Source organism: Rhipicephalus sanguineus, chromosome 2 (assembly GCF_013339695.2).
Source record: "Rhipicephalus sanguineus isolate Rsan-2018 chromosome 2, BIME_Rsan_1.4, whole genome shotgun sequence".
Taxonomy (NCBI): Eukaryota; Metazoa; Arthropoda; class Arachnida; order Ixodida; family Ixodidae; genus Rhipicephalus; species Rhipicephalus sanguineus.
In genome coordinates, this window is record NC_051177.1 from 180,960,209 (window position 1) to 180,975,729 (window position 15,521).

A 15,521-nucleotide genomic window follows, 5' to 3' on the forward strand; every position below is an offset into this window, starting at 1 on the left:
GAAGAACTTCATAAGAAGCCTTCGCACGATGGAGCAAAGACCGGCGTCGAGTTTTAACCTTGTCTGTAACCACCACTACGCAATACCTGATCACCGGACAGGTGGACACAGCAACAAGCTGGAGCGAGTTTTGTAACGAATGGTGTATACGTAGGACACAAAACGCAATGGCTGTTCATATTCTACGTATCTGCTGTTAAAGCATTCGTTATTGAGATACTCACTAACGTGCGATCTTTGAACAATTTTTCTTACAAAAGAACATCTGCAACCCGGAAACATCTCAGACGTATTGTATTGTCACGTGGTATAGCGACGATTAATATGGCGGCAGTCCAATTGTAGAACGAAACTCTTTACTGACTACTTAAGTAAGACAATAGAAAATTCATTGGCTATGAAAATTGCCTGAAACAGCTCGTTGAAGACTCTCATGAAAAAACGGAGCATTTGTATTAATGTTCCTCGAATCCCTCCTAAAATCTTCTCGAGGGCCCCCAACGCACGTCTTTAAGATAGCTCCTAATGATTTCCATTATTGTAACGCAAACTCACTCGCTGCTTTATTAAGCCGTTCAGAAATGTTTGGTACTGTAACTCAGACCCGCCACGGTGGTCTAGTGGTTATGATGCTCAACTGCTGATCCGAAGTTCACGGGATCGAATCCTGGCCGCGGCGGCCGCATTTTCCATGGAGGCAAAAATGCTTGAGGCCCGTGTACTTAGATTTAGGTGGACGTTTAAAGAACCCCATGTGGTCGAAATTTCCGGAGCCCTCCACGCGTCTCTCATAATCATAACTTGGTTTTGGGATATTAAATCTCAAATTTAATATTACTGTATAGTACCAAAGGCACTCCCATATAATTATATGTTTTCAAAATCACCTTGGCAGAACAGTAACTCAAGTGAAGTATAAATATGCAACAGTAGGGAAATACGCAGACATTTAAAAGTAAAAGTAAAGCAGAGAGCTTATTTTGGCAGCACGTTACAAAAGAGATATTTCAGCGACCACACCAGAAAAAAATAAAGAGACCTAGGTACGGAATGCAAAAGAACATGTGAGAATCATTAGTGCTAACAATCAATTATGATTTCAAAATGAATATATAATAGCACGAAAAGAATAATATGGCACACCGATATCTCTTGTTAAGTAAAGGATTGTTCTATTAGATCGAGCATCGTATCGGTGATCTATTTCCTTAGAACGTTATTTACATATAGTCAATGTCATCGCATGTAAGCAGCTTACGTCCACGAAATGCTTCAAATCGCTGATGTGTGAGCCATGAGACGCAAGGCACTTCGTTTCTTGCATACTTCAGATTTCGTTACGAAGCACCACGCAAGAGAATCGTCAATTGACACGAAAGCAGCATAATATTGCGTAATAGGCCTGCACTCATTAAATACGCGACGCAGACCGTGGATAGAGCAAATGTCATGGAACTGACACAAACTAAAAAGAACAAAAAATCGAGAAAACAAAAGCTACGTCGGCTGGACGTAGACGTTCGCGCGCTTTGTTTGTGTGGACACTGCGCGAGCTGCCACATGACTCTACTCCACCAATAGGGACGCGCAGACCTCGTCGCCGCCCTCATAGAAGACTCTGGCGGGAAAATAAAATTATGTTGCCGCCCTTAGTTTTTTATTCAGGTGGCTTAGTGGCGCCAGTACCGGCTTGAGAAGCAGAGTTCAGCCAGCGATATTGCTTTGCATGGTGGTGTTGCGATAACGGTAGCTTGTATCTTAAGAACACGATACATTATTGAATATCGGAAATACAGATACAGACACTCATTTTGTGAGACGTATCGCGATACAGATACAAGATACCCGATGAGTATCTAAGATACAGGTATCTTCGATACTGCCCAGAATTATATAGCCAATGCAAAGTAGCAGTCTCGAAATGGTCATATCACCATCACAATCCCAAGTTTATAATGGATGAGGCTGCAACATAAGCGTAAATGGTACATGATTTCCAAGAACAGCCTGTTGCAATGTCGTTTTGGCAATATTCAAAGCCTGCAACTTTTTGGTTGATAATTAGGGCGAATTAACATGTGCAACAGCTCAGATACCACTGTTAAAGCGAGAACAAACAACACAGTACACCCGCACATACTTTTTACCCTTGACACCACTCGCTTGAACGTTAAATTCCTTAATCAATTACATTTTCTTAGCATTGTAATTGAGTGATTAACTTTGTTTTACTTATTTCACACAACTGGCTATATGTTTCAAAGACAGGCGCTATGTCACTGCTATTTCCCTACAACCAAGAGGCCGCCGCCGACAGCGGAATTTCTGCGAAACGAGCTCTTTAACGCTATCGCGTTAACATCCAGCGAAGGGACGTCCGCAGACCCTACGAGGTTTACTGCGTTCTTTACGAAAAGAAATCTAGAAGTATACTGGGGAGCAGTGCTGGCGGCAACGCGTTACAAGTACGCCGTTACGGTAACGCTTACTTTTTTTCGGTAATTTACGTAACGTACTAGTTACCATTTCTTAACTGTAACGGGTAACGTACTTACGGCTAACATTTTTTGGTAACGTGAGGTACCACGCTACTCGCTACTTTTTATTCCAATATCCTGGAAGTCCTACACCAAAGCTCCTTCGTCTCGTAGGCGCCGCATTGCCAGAGCTACCTTATGACTCAGCCGCGGACTGCTGTCGGCCTGCAGCTGTTGACAATACGAGTATCATCAAATGCGTACGTCAAGCGCCTATTTACCGTAGCTGCGGACGTGTGAACTAAAAAGCGAGGCATGCTGTCCGACGACAGCTGAGAAATAGAGCTGTTGCTTAAGTCTACAAGTTGTATTGCCAGCAAGTTGTCCCTGCAATACTATACATGCTTACACTGAGCCTACTTGACGTCCCTGCTCGGAGCGAGTCGGCCATATTGGCGAACAGCGGTTAGACCTTGTTCAGAGCTGCCTTGTAGCGTCTGCGAGTTCTTCGTCCACTATCCTTTATGCGCAGTTGTATGCTGCTTTAATCGTATCGACAGCTGCGGAAGAAAAAAGCAGCCCACTAGAATGCGCTTCATTGAAATACCAAAGGTTATGAAGGCCAGTGCCAGCGCACTAATAAAATGCTCAGCGCGAACCGTCAGAGGACCTGGCTGGCGCGCACAAGGCGTGCGAATTTGGACGAAGAAACCCCAACGTTCGTGTGTGTTCAAGTTCAAGTTTATTCATTATTATTGCATGTACAAAAAAATTCGGCAGATCCCACGCACTGTGGGAATCGATGTAATGCGATGCAGTCAGCAAAGAGCTGCACACATCGCCTTGTTTGTCTTTGATCCAAATGAAATCATTCATGCCATGGCATCTAGTCCACCATATATCGCATGTTTGCCATGCACGCATGCATGCCACAGTCTAGGAGTACACCATGCCAATGAAACGCGTATTCTGGTATATAAATGCATGACTCTCGTTTATGTTTCATCACGCACTCGTGTCATGCCATACCAATTTTGGTATATATCACGTTAACAAAACGGCCGGAAGCGCACCATGACAGTGGCATGTAAATCATACCGTACATGACATGCCTAACATGATTCGCATGTTAAGACCTCTCATTTATGTTCGTCATACAGTCACATCGCGCAATACCAATTTTTGGGTATATCAAAGGAGCGAAATTGCCGCGAGTGCACCATGAGTAGAGCATGTAAATCATGCCATACATGGCATGAATATTATGGTTCTTCATGTTTTACCACCTGTCACTAATGTTCATCTACAGTCACATCGCGCAATACCAGTTTTGGTGTATATCAAGCTATCGAAACGGCCGCGAATGCACCATAAGCGTGGCATGTAAGTCATGACATACATGGCATGCATGTCATAGTTGTCATGTTCCCACCTGTTATTCATGTTCTTCATACAGTCACATCGCGCCATACCAATTTTGGTGCATATCAATCTAGCGAAACGGCCACGAGTGCGCCATGAGCATGACATGTAAATCATGTCGTACATTTTATGCATGTCATGATTATCATGTTACCACCTTTCATTTACGTTCCTCATACAGTGGCGTCGCGCAATACCAATTTTGGTGTATACCAAGCTAGCGAAACGGCCGGGAATGCACAATGAGCGCGGCATGTAAATTATGACATGCATAACCTGCATGTCATGATTTCCATGTTACCACCTCTCATTTACGTTCGTCATGCAGTCGCGTCGCGCAATACCAATTTTGGTGTATGTCAATCTACTGAAACTGCCGCTAGCGCATCATGAGCGTGGTATGTAAATCAAGTCATACATGACTTGCATGTCATGATTTTCATGCTACCACGTCTCACTTACACTCTTAATCAAATCCTGGCTAACGCATGCCCTGTAGGCGGGACGCTTCAAAACTCAGGAAAACTCCCGGCTATAGTAGGGATTCGAAAAAGAATTAGCCGTGACAAGTGTATATAAAAAACGTGCACCCTTCACCGCCGCCTTATAGACGGCCTGCAGTATTAGTGGCGCGTCGGTGTGAGCCGCGTAATTGAGAATCCTGGCTACAGCTCAGCGTAAGCTCCCGCGTGTTATAACTTGTCGGCGCAAGAGTCGGTGTATACGCATGCGCCGACAGCGTCAGCCGCAAAGGCGAGCAATGCTGCGAGGAGGTATACGCATGGAGCTAACTACGCACTCACTCTTGCGTGCGTGAAAGGGAATAGGGGACGCTCTCCGTCGCACTCGGCTTCTGCTGTTTTTTGCGCAGAGAAAAGAAAGGAAGGAGGTAAAAACGAGAGGACGAGAGTTCGAAGATATTGTGCGACGGGAAAGGGGTTGCGTTTTTGGCGCGAAATGGTTTAGTTCTAGCGCATTCCACGACAGCGGCGGATGTTTGATAGGTTGTTGTTGAGCGTGACGTTTGTTGAGCGTGACGCGTGAGCCGGTACTCGGCCACCATGGAAAGTTCTCTTATCTCAATATTAAGGGGGGTGTTGCGAGGACATAGCGACATCCCCTTGCACGTCCAATGGCTACACGCAAGCTGTTGACGCAGGATTACACGACGCTTTCGCGCCATTTCTGTCTGGTGCGCACACTGCGGACGCAGCCCGGCGCATCATATCCAACCGGGTGAGTGCTGTTCTTTCTTCACATATATGTTCGTGCTGTTAGCGTTCACATTGTTGCATGCTTGCGCTTATGTATATGAATGACGGCATTGAACTGCCAGAATATTCTTTTGGCGGCTTTTGAAATAACTATACGAGTATGCGTACGAGTAAATATACGAGTATACGAGTACTTATCTTTGTTGTAATCGTCATCCGTCTCAATAGTCGCGCACGTGTTGTCGCGCTGGTCGCATTTATTGTGAACCTCTCATACAGTTCAGACGCTTTCGTCGCTCTTGACTGGTGTCAACCGAGATAATCAATTCGTGTGCTTGACAAGCTGTGTAATTTTAGCTCTCGCGTGGCTTCTTATCTTTCGGCTAGCAACTGTTCTCTGCATTTATGGTCAATGATACAGTGCGTCAACCAAAGGAAGCATATTTTTGCTGGCAGTTGAACGATATTACGATCTGCTTGCATGGTAGGTCGTTATACTTGGCATTTACATTTCTTTTTTTACCTTTAGAAGCGGAAAAATTTTTCACAATCAAAAAGTAATGAAACTGCACTTACGAGTACTGAAGACATTAGTAGGTTTCATTGGATCAGGCGCTCATAGATGCGACTAGCGGCATTGTCATGTTTTTTAGGAGGCAAAATCAGCAATTTCACTTTCTGAATAGCGACAGTCTTTAAAACGCGGTTTGCGGCCTAATTTCTAACAAGTTTTAAAGCCAGCGTCATTCATGCTCGTGAATACATTTGCGTATTTACTGTGTACCTTCACCTTATCTGTGGTGTCTGTCAAATGCCCATTGTCTTATGCAGTGCAAGTGAAGTGTGGGCAAGTACATCAGTGAATCATGCACCATCTCTGGTGCCTGTGCAAACTGCAGATCTCGATTAAGGTAAAGTTATGCGTTCTATGTAATTTAGGCGTATCTAGTGATTGCATTTTTGTTTTCTCATCCCTCATTTCATGCGATGCAACAGCGCATATAACCGTGGTTGTATAAAAGTACTGTTGTTTTTCGTTGGCAGCTTATTTATTTATGTGGATTGCTCATTGTTACTGTTATTACGGGAAGTGAAGCGTACAGCAGTCGTAATAAGGATATAATTCTAGTTCATCCTCGTGTAGTATACGCAGAATTTGAATACGTTTGCAGGTGACAAAACCTTCTGACACAAGAGACAGGCGCAATTTTATCGAGCAACTGGCAGGAGCTCACACCTTACAGGGTCTCTAGCAGCAGCAGCAGCAGCAGCAGCAGCAGCAGCACGGCCGTGGTGTTGTTTACAATGCCGTAACTGAGCATACGATCTTTCTTTGTGTTTTTATTCATTTTTTTTGTATGTGTGTGTTTAACTCCCATCTAAATATCGCAGCCGAGCATTGACCCGCCGCAGCGAATTAATTTTTAATCATGCATTGGCTCCTACCATTCAAATATTGGCCGTAACTGGCATTCCCCTGGTATTAAAGAAAATTCGTTTGCAATATTGTGCAATAGTGTGCAACCCAATTTCAAGCCAAGTTTACTGCCATTTTATTTACTTAACGAATGAATCGTGAGTCTATTGTTAAACTGCTTTCCTTGTACGTGATTCTCAAATTGCGCCTGTGCTGTGGTTTTGACTTGCAGCCGACATTCGAAACAGAGCTTCACTTTTAAGAAAAACTGGAAGTTTCATGGAGAAGTTCGACAAGGTCAAAGTAATACTCGGTCAGATGTGCAATGCCCGCATGTATTTCGTGGAGATCGATGAGTATATCTGAGGAAATCATGCTATGCTTTCTGTCATAGCTGTAGTAAGATTATAATTAAAACACTATTAGAAAGCTTCATTAGCAACTTCTGAAAACACTTTCATATTTGTAACTTCTGTGACGCTGTCTACACAAAATTCGACAAGGTGTATAACAGACTGGAAACGTCCGTTTACCAGTAGAAGTTTTGTGTGATGGGTGAAGACACCAGTTGATCTAAGAACATAACGTCGCATGTGTCCTCTGCTTTTCTTTTTTTCCGTCAGGATGACATGCCAACAGCCCGCCCATCACCTGACCGCTGAATTGGAGGGAGTACGACAACAAGGCGTTCTAGTGCGATCAAGTGCAAGAGAATGTGAAACCTTCGGTTGGCACGCTTCTAGAGAAAGCCCTTATTTGGGCTTGACGATGTACTATATTAAGGACCTCACATACCCAATTGGGTAAGCTCATACTTCGTCTTGTGCAGAGTATTATGAACCCAGTTGTTTCCCAGGTGTTTTGCCGGCGGGAAGCTGCTGAAGACACATTGAAAAGATGAAAGGTATTCGTTAAGCCCCAGAATATATTTGTCCAAAAAAAAAAAAGACATCGCATGGCACGTTTATCGTTTCCTTCAGCGCTAAGCATTGCTTTTAGCGCTGTTTGTATTTTTTTACAATAAATAATTATTTTTACACTGAGCAGTACCTGTTTCTCGCATGCTTATACACCCTGGACACAGCGGGTACTCTTGAACTATGAAGCTGGTATGGTCCGTGAAGTCATTCTCAACCGAAATGATTCCGCTGAACGGTACATTTATGGGGAACGCGCTGCGTCCATGCTTTAAACGCCGCTACTAAAAAAAAAAAAAAAAAAAAAAAGATGCGAATTTTTACACGCATGTCTAAACACACTGCATGCTTATAGTTTACAAGCTCACTGTTAATGGTTAATCTAGGTACCCATCAAGGGGGAACTGAGCGCGAAAACGCTGCTATGTGATGTAATCGGTTCACGTTAAAAAAATCCCAAGTGGTTAAAATGAGGTAGTATTAGCATACGGTAACCAGAGCTTCGTGTGCACAATTTCTTGTGTTTGTTGCCACTGCGCATCTCTCAAAGACTAAACACTGGTATACGCACGTTACTTTCTGAATACAGTATAGCGTACGCCCAGCCAACGCAACGTGTGCGTACACAATTCTAAAGCTCTGCTAGCCAACAATCAACCACTACACGGCCTGCCACTTGACGTTAAGTGAGTCCGCATTAGGGATACCGCAACCTGACTGCTTTCTTCGTTCTTGTGCATGCCACAAACACACAAAAATAGCAATGAAGACGCTGGATAGGATCAATGGGGAATTAGTGAAGAGACCTTTGTCCTCAAGTGGACATAAGATAGGTTGGTAGTGATAAAAAACAAAATACTTCCTTGGACAAACGCCCGAATCGTTTGCCGTGAAATGTAAATATCTAATTTAACGTTCTACTATTAGTAACGGCATGCTGTCGAAATCAAGTGCAGGCCGTAGAGCTTCCACGAGGTGTTCAAGATTTCGCAAAACCGTTCACCCTTTTTGCATAATATTTGCATTAATTAAATGACCGTCCTCTGGAACGTAATATGTGCCGGCGAAGCGCGCACGCCGGTGGGTGTATCTTGTAGAACATCGCTGCAGTGGCTTTAAAAGTTCAGAAATCGTTAAACACTCCTTGTTCGACAAATGGCCAGTCTACGTTAACTTTCTTGCGATAGGTCATAATTAGCAGTTTAAGTTCCTCCTGACGACTGCCCACTGCGGCGCAACCGCTTTGCGTGTGCGCAATAAAAAAAAATAAAAAATCCAGCTTGCACCAAAGTTGCATCCTTCGTAGACCATACCTTGTCTTTTAGCATCTGCGCATAGCTCTGCAACACTACCTATTACTCGATGACTGGCAAAGAATTTTCTATTAATGCAGCACTATACAACGTTCTGGATTTCGGCTGCACGCAAGCGTTCAGTAATCCGCACATAAAAAAATTAGGTGCGTGTATACGTAAAACACTCCAGAAGGCTATCCCATGCACTCTAGGCACAACAGACATCGCCCAGTCGCGTGCGCATGCAAATACAGCTGTGTGGATGTAGCTCGTAAGTGTTTGCGTGTTCCGCTGTATTAATCACGGCGAGGATTTGTCAAAATTTATCAAACGTGAAACTTGTACAAGGCACTACATGCCCATGAAAGTGCCTTTCGCGCCAATGCTATACTTAGTACATTGCATGAACTCGCGCTTCAGAAATGTTTCAGTAAACTTATGTGAGAAATATAGCAGCTTTGAGATTGAGTGTGAAGTGATTTAAATAGCGCGGCGGGACCGCTATACCATCGTGAATCCAGACGTTCTCAAAAATATGGCCACTGATGGAGTCGTAACAGAACGCCACAAATATTAATTGCGATAAGTGCTGCCGGATATAAGATCCAGTCCATGTATTCCTGCCTGCGCACTGCGTGCCTGAGAACGGCGAACAGCGAGCCGCGTCTCCAGCGTGCACAGCCCAATTCACGAGTCACGTATGTCGCGCGAGTGGCGTCCAACATAAACGGCATTTTCTCCGTGGCGCAGTCCGCCGAGCGACTGCGAAGCTGCTCAGCGCCAGCTCCTCGCTTCCATGGCCGACGCAAACGTCGCCCACATTTTTTATCGAAGTTAAAATAATGTCTACTGGAATAGTGCCATTCATTTGAGGGGTAGCGACGTGCACTATCCAACGTTTAGAGCCAAGATGAGTTCCTTTACAAGTGAAGTTCATCTGCAGTGCGTGCACGGCGTACCGCACCTGCTCGGGCATGTTCGCATATTGTATATACGGCTGACAATACCACGATTATCAGCGCATGTTCATCTCAGTGTGTAATTATTACGGGGAGAGGGTCGAGCCTACGACGGTAACAGGTAAAACATCCTGGCATATGAGCGTGAATGGTTTGTTCTGAAGCACGGTCGACTACGGCTTCGAAATAAACTGAATAGGCTTAGTGACGATATCGGCTACCGGCCCGGTGACCGTCGGCGGTGAAGCGGCCAGCGACGTTACTGAGAACACGGCGATTCTCCGTCTTTATACGGCTACGTCGCTGTGCGGTTGGCGCAGATGGATTTCGAGCACACGTTCCACGGCAAGCGAATCTTGACATTGAAAACTCGTTCAATCCATGAAAGCCAACAGGCTGACGGCTAACATCAATAGAACTCGGGTATTATGCGCGCCAAGATTATTTAAATGTCACTGAGGCACTAGTGCCGAATATAGGCGGAACAGTTTTATCTTTTATACCAAGCACGCAAATTCGCTTCAAGCATGCTCCCAGCAATAACTTGAATGACCCCCTTATATATTTTCACGAATGTCATTTAAAAAGTGCCTCCTTACGTATCAGTGAACGCTACATTTTAATACGACCTCCACTGCACTAATACGCTAGAGCACGTAGCGACGCATTGGTGCATATAAACCCCCGTTCTTTTACCACAGTGGCCGCGGCGTGATGTGGTGTAGTGGCTAGCGTACGCGCTTGATGATCGAGTGTTCGCGAGTTCGAATCCCTGTGTGTTTACTGTGAATTTTTCTGTGGTTTACTTCTGAATGTAATATGTGTATATGGATTATCTATGTCGTAAAATATGTGTCTAAGCCTATAAATCCCAGAATAGAGCTTAAAGGGTGACCTAAAATCAAATTTTTTTTTCGCCGCTTCGTACACCGCCCTATAGCTAGGACGCGCCGCAGCTGGGACGCACCGTAGGTAGGACTCTCCGTAGCCAGGACAACTGGTCACGTAGAACGAGGAGATGTCTATAGCCGGCCTTCAACTAGCCGGGATTCGAGAAGAAAAATCTCCGGCCTATATTGAATCCCGCCTATGAGATGAGCCGCTAAGAAAGCTACTACGCCGAGGGACGGCTACGGGTGGCACCGCCTACAGGTTGTGCCGGCTAAACAGTCAGTCTATAGGCGTTAGATTTTTCGTCTCGTTTCCGGGCTATAGACTGCCACTTTAAGTAGGACATGATTAAGAGTGTACGTTCGTCATACTGTCGTGTCGCGTAACACCAATTTTGGTGTATATCACGCAAGCGAAACGGACGCGAATGCACCATGAGCGTGGCATGTAAATCATGACATACATGTCATGGATGTCATGGTTTTCATGCTACCACCTGTTATTTATGTTCTTCATAAAGTCACATGGCACAGTACCAATTTTGGTGTATATCAATCTAGCGAAACGGCCGCGAGTGCGCCATGAGCGTGGCATGTAAATCATGCTGTACGTGACATGCATGTCATGATTTTCATGTTACCACGTGTCAGTTATGTTCGTCATACAGAAATGTCTCGTCATACCAGTTTTCGTATGTATCCCTTCATTTAAACAGCCGCGAGCGCCCCGAGACCATGTCATGTAAATCATGCTGCACACGACATGCGCGTCATGATTTGCATGTTAGGACCTGTCATTATGTTCGTCATGAACTCTTGTCACGCCGTACCAATTTTGGTATATATGAAATTAACGGAACGGCCGCAAGAGCCCAAAGGCCGCGGAATGTAAATAATGCTGTTCATGACATGCGTGTCATGATTTTCATGATATGACCTGTCATTTATGTTCGTGATAAGGCCATGTTATGACACACCAATTTTGGTACACATCCGATTAACGGAACGCCCAGGGAGCCCAAAGGCCGTGGAATGTAAAAATTCGGCAGATCCCACGTATCGTGGGGATCGATGTTATGCGAAGCATGCGCAGGAACGTGACTGTGTCGCAATTTTTGACATTGCGCGAAACGTTACGGAATGACGCTAGAGAAATGTGCAAATGGTATACGCACACATATATTCTGAAGAGTCGCAGATGTGTTATATAACCGGTTTGCAGTTGGTTAACGATGCCAACAGCAACATAGGTGTTACCAACACCAGAAGCAGTAAGCTGATATGTAGTGTTTATATTATTCAACACTGGATAGCGCGTATTCGAATAGGACAATGAAGGAACACACACGCAGAGGATAGGCGCCACTCGCAACTAAGCTTTATTCACAAAATTTTCCATCGATATATACACAGCCGAGTGGCACGCGCAGGCGCACAGCACGTACCTTACAGTCCCAGTTGCAGTTGTTACAGTTGCGCTAAAGTTGTTATGCTTATACTTATCCGTTATGACGGAGAACACACGCACGTTTCACGAACCCGTGTGCATGTGTGGAAGGGGTTCTTGGCAGTTCTTGAATCACGTCATCATCACCGTGATTGGTGAGCGCCAGCAGCTGGACAGGACTTCTTATTGGATCCGTTCGTGATCGCGCCTACGAACGGCCTAAGTGTAGTGAAGTGCGAGGTATAGTAGAGCTGGTGGAAACCGCGGATGGCTTTTACGAAGAAATGATCTATGATGCCTCCTGTCCTGGACGTGTACCGAGGTCTTGTGATGCCCTGCCCACATCCAAGCCGTCTTTCGTGCCGTCTAAGAACCAGGCGTTGTTGGTTTTTGATAAATCAATGCTGAAGTCACTGGTAATCATGAAGGACATGGTCCTCTCGGTAGAGTTATTGTACGAAGCATTGACCCCGGTTATTGCTTAATTCACGTGGTCGACGTTGCAGACCACGTGGACGTGTGGATGGTGGTCCAGCGTCTTCCAGGGGTGCGCTTTCGTCAGCTCGCTAACTTTCCTTGCGTCGGCCGCTGTGGTGTAGTGGTTACGGTCCTCGGCTGCTGACCCGAAGGTCGCGAGTTCGATCCCAGCCGCGGTGACCGTATTTCGATGGAGGCGAAATGCTAGAGGCCCAACAATTACTTATTTTATCACTTTCCTTCCGTGTCAATGTGTCTGTTCGCTGTTACTGCGTTGATTGAGACTCTGCTATCACCTGTGGCACATACCCGCATAACATGAACTCTGATATGCGGTTAGGAGAACTTGCGTTTGGCCTAGTTGGTGCTTACTGTTTGACATTTTGACCGCACAAAATATATATTGATATGCGGGCATGTGCCACACGTTACTGAGGGAAAGGGTTTCATGACGTACGCGACAGGTATTTTGGGTTATTCATGTCGTCACCAGTGAATCGTGTTCGTCATACACTCATCCTCTTCTATGCAAATTTTGGTATATTTCAACATATGGAGCCGACCGGGAGAGCGCCCAGACGTAGGCGGCTAGATAGATAGATAGATAGATACGTAGATAGAAACGCCCAAAGTGCCTGAGGTTCGCTAAGAAATGCTTCGCATTTAATAATGCTGTTCATGACATGCGTGTCATGATTTTCATGATATGACCTGTCATTTATGTTCGTAATAAGGCCATGTTATGACACACCAATTCTGGTATACATCCGATTAACGAAACGGCCAGGAGAGCACAAAGTCGTAGGCGGATAGATAGATAGATAGATAGATAGATAGATAGACAGATAGATAGATGATAGATACATAGATAGATAGATAGATAGATAGATAGATAGATAGATATAGATAGATAGATAGATAGATAGATAGATAGATAGATAGATGATAGATACGCTCAAAGTCGCAGAAGTTCGCTAAAAAATGCTTCGCATTTAAAAACGGGTTACATAATACATACAGAATCAGGAGGTCCCAAAGTACGAGACTGTCAGGGGGACCTCCTATAATTAGTGGCGTACATAAAAGGTAACAGCAGCAAAAAGAGCGAACAAATAAAAAATGCAATCAAAACAGAACGATGTATACTAAAAAAGAAAAATATATTTACCATAGCAGCATTATACAAAGCTTAAAAATACTAATACAGAACTGTGAAGTGATGATGAAAATAAATTTATTACAGATGAACAAAAGGTTCCTTTAACAATATGTTTTTCATGTTGTGTTTAAAAGATTGCAGTGACCGAGATGATTTAGTATGAAGAGGCATGCGATTCCAAAGATGAATACCATAGAAGCGAGCTGTAAATCTGCCATAGTTCGATCTTACTTTGGGTAAAAGAAAGTTATTTGCTCTGAAAACCTGGTATTATTGTTGTTGACCAGAACATGGTGAGGAATACTATCTAATGATATTTCACGATGAATGAGACGATATGTGATGAGGACAATCTGTGATAAAACAACTCTGAATCGGTAGAATGCGCAGCTGTTGATAGATGGGTGTAGAATGGAACGCAATGGGCTATACGTCATTAATTTTATCGCCTGGTTTTGAAGGCGCTGAAGCGTTTGAGATGAATGGCGTATGTGTTACCCCATGATGATAGGCAGTATGATAAATGGCTGTTAATATAAGCATTATAAAGCGAGAAAAGAATATGAGGTTGAAAGAATGCACGTGTTTTAATGATAATGCGGATGCCAAATGAAACCTTTTTGATGAGTGAGTTGGCGTGAATATTATATTTAAGGTGTTTATCCAGAGCAATAGCCAGAAATTTAACATTATCAGATGCCGGTATATCATAATTATTCAATGAGACAAGTGTGGAGGAAGTAATCACCGTTTGAGGGCTATGAAAAAGCACAAAAGTTGTTTTAGTAGGATTAATTTTAAGTTGGTTATTTATACACCATGAGTGAACGGTTTTAAGATCTGTAGTAAGTATGTCCTGAAGTGCGGTGACTGATTTATGTGGTGAATAAATGGTCGTGTCTTCAGCATACAGCAAACAGAAGAGGTAAGCGTATTGGGTAAGTCATTAATGAATAGGAGAAACAACAAGGGCCTAATATAGAGCCTTGGGGAACGCCGCAGTTAATTAATTTAGTTGATGAAAATTGGTCATTAATATACACTACTTGCGGCCTGTCCGACAAGTAGCTGCGAAATAAATTTAATGGTAGGCCAGTAATACCAAAAGACTGCAGCTTATCGAGAAGAATAGCATGTACTAGTGTGTCAAATGCTTTTGTTAGGTCAATGAATATGGCTCCTACGACAAACCCTTAATCAATTTCGCGGATAGCATTAAACAATTTATTGATGAAGGCCTGTTCCGTCGAATAACCATTCCTAAAACCAAACTGGCGTGGGGAGAGAAGATTAAATTTGTTTAGATAGTTCATTAAACGAGTGTACAGAAGCTTTTCAATTACTTTACTAAAAAATGGCAAAATACAAATTGGGCGGTAGTTGGCAGTGTTATCACGAGCACCTTTTTTGAACACCCGTAATCACTTTACCACGTTTCAACAACTCGGGAATTTACATGTTTTGAAGATTTTGTTAGCAATATCTGCCACACCATTGATTATGTCCGCAGCAACCAGTTTATTCTAGAAGGCTGGATAGAATCCAGCCCCGATCCCGTAACTTTGAGGGAAGAAATTACATTATAAAAACTTGTTCTGAAGAAACAGGACGAAGGAAGAAGGACCGAGAGCTACGTGGAAGATGGGGTGGAACCCTAGAAGAAGACGTATTTTGGCATGTGGCAAAATGATCACTGAAAAACGTAGGTAATCAGCCTCGTTAGTGTATTCCTATCATTGTAAATTATTTTTTTAATACCCGTATCTGGCTCTGTAATATTAAGAAATTCTTTAATGAGCTCCCAATTGCGCCTGGTATACTTCCGTTTTCAATTATACGCCGTTCAT

At 43.8% G+C, this 15,521-nt stretch overlaps 1 long non-coding RNA gene across 1 annotated transcript in view; it reads right to left on the reverse strand.

Annotated features, from left to right (window-relative positions):
• LOC119383895 (uncharacterized) overlaps window positions 1–15,521 on the reverse strand; it is a 46,002-nt gene that overhangs the window by 16,694 nt on the left and 13,787 nt on the right. The gene's annotated exons all lie outside the window — the stretch shown is intronic.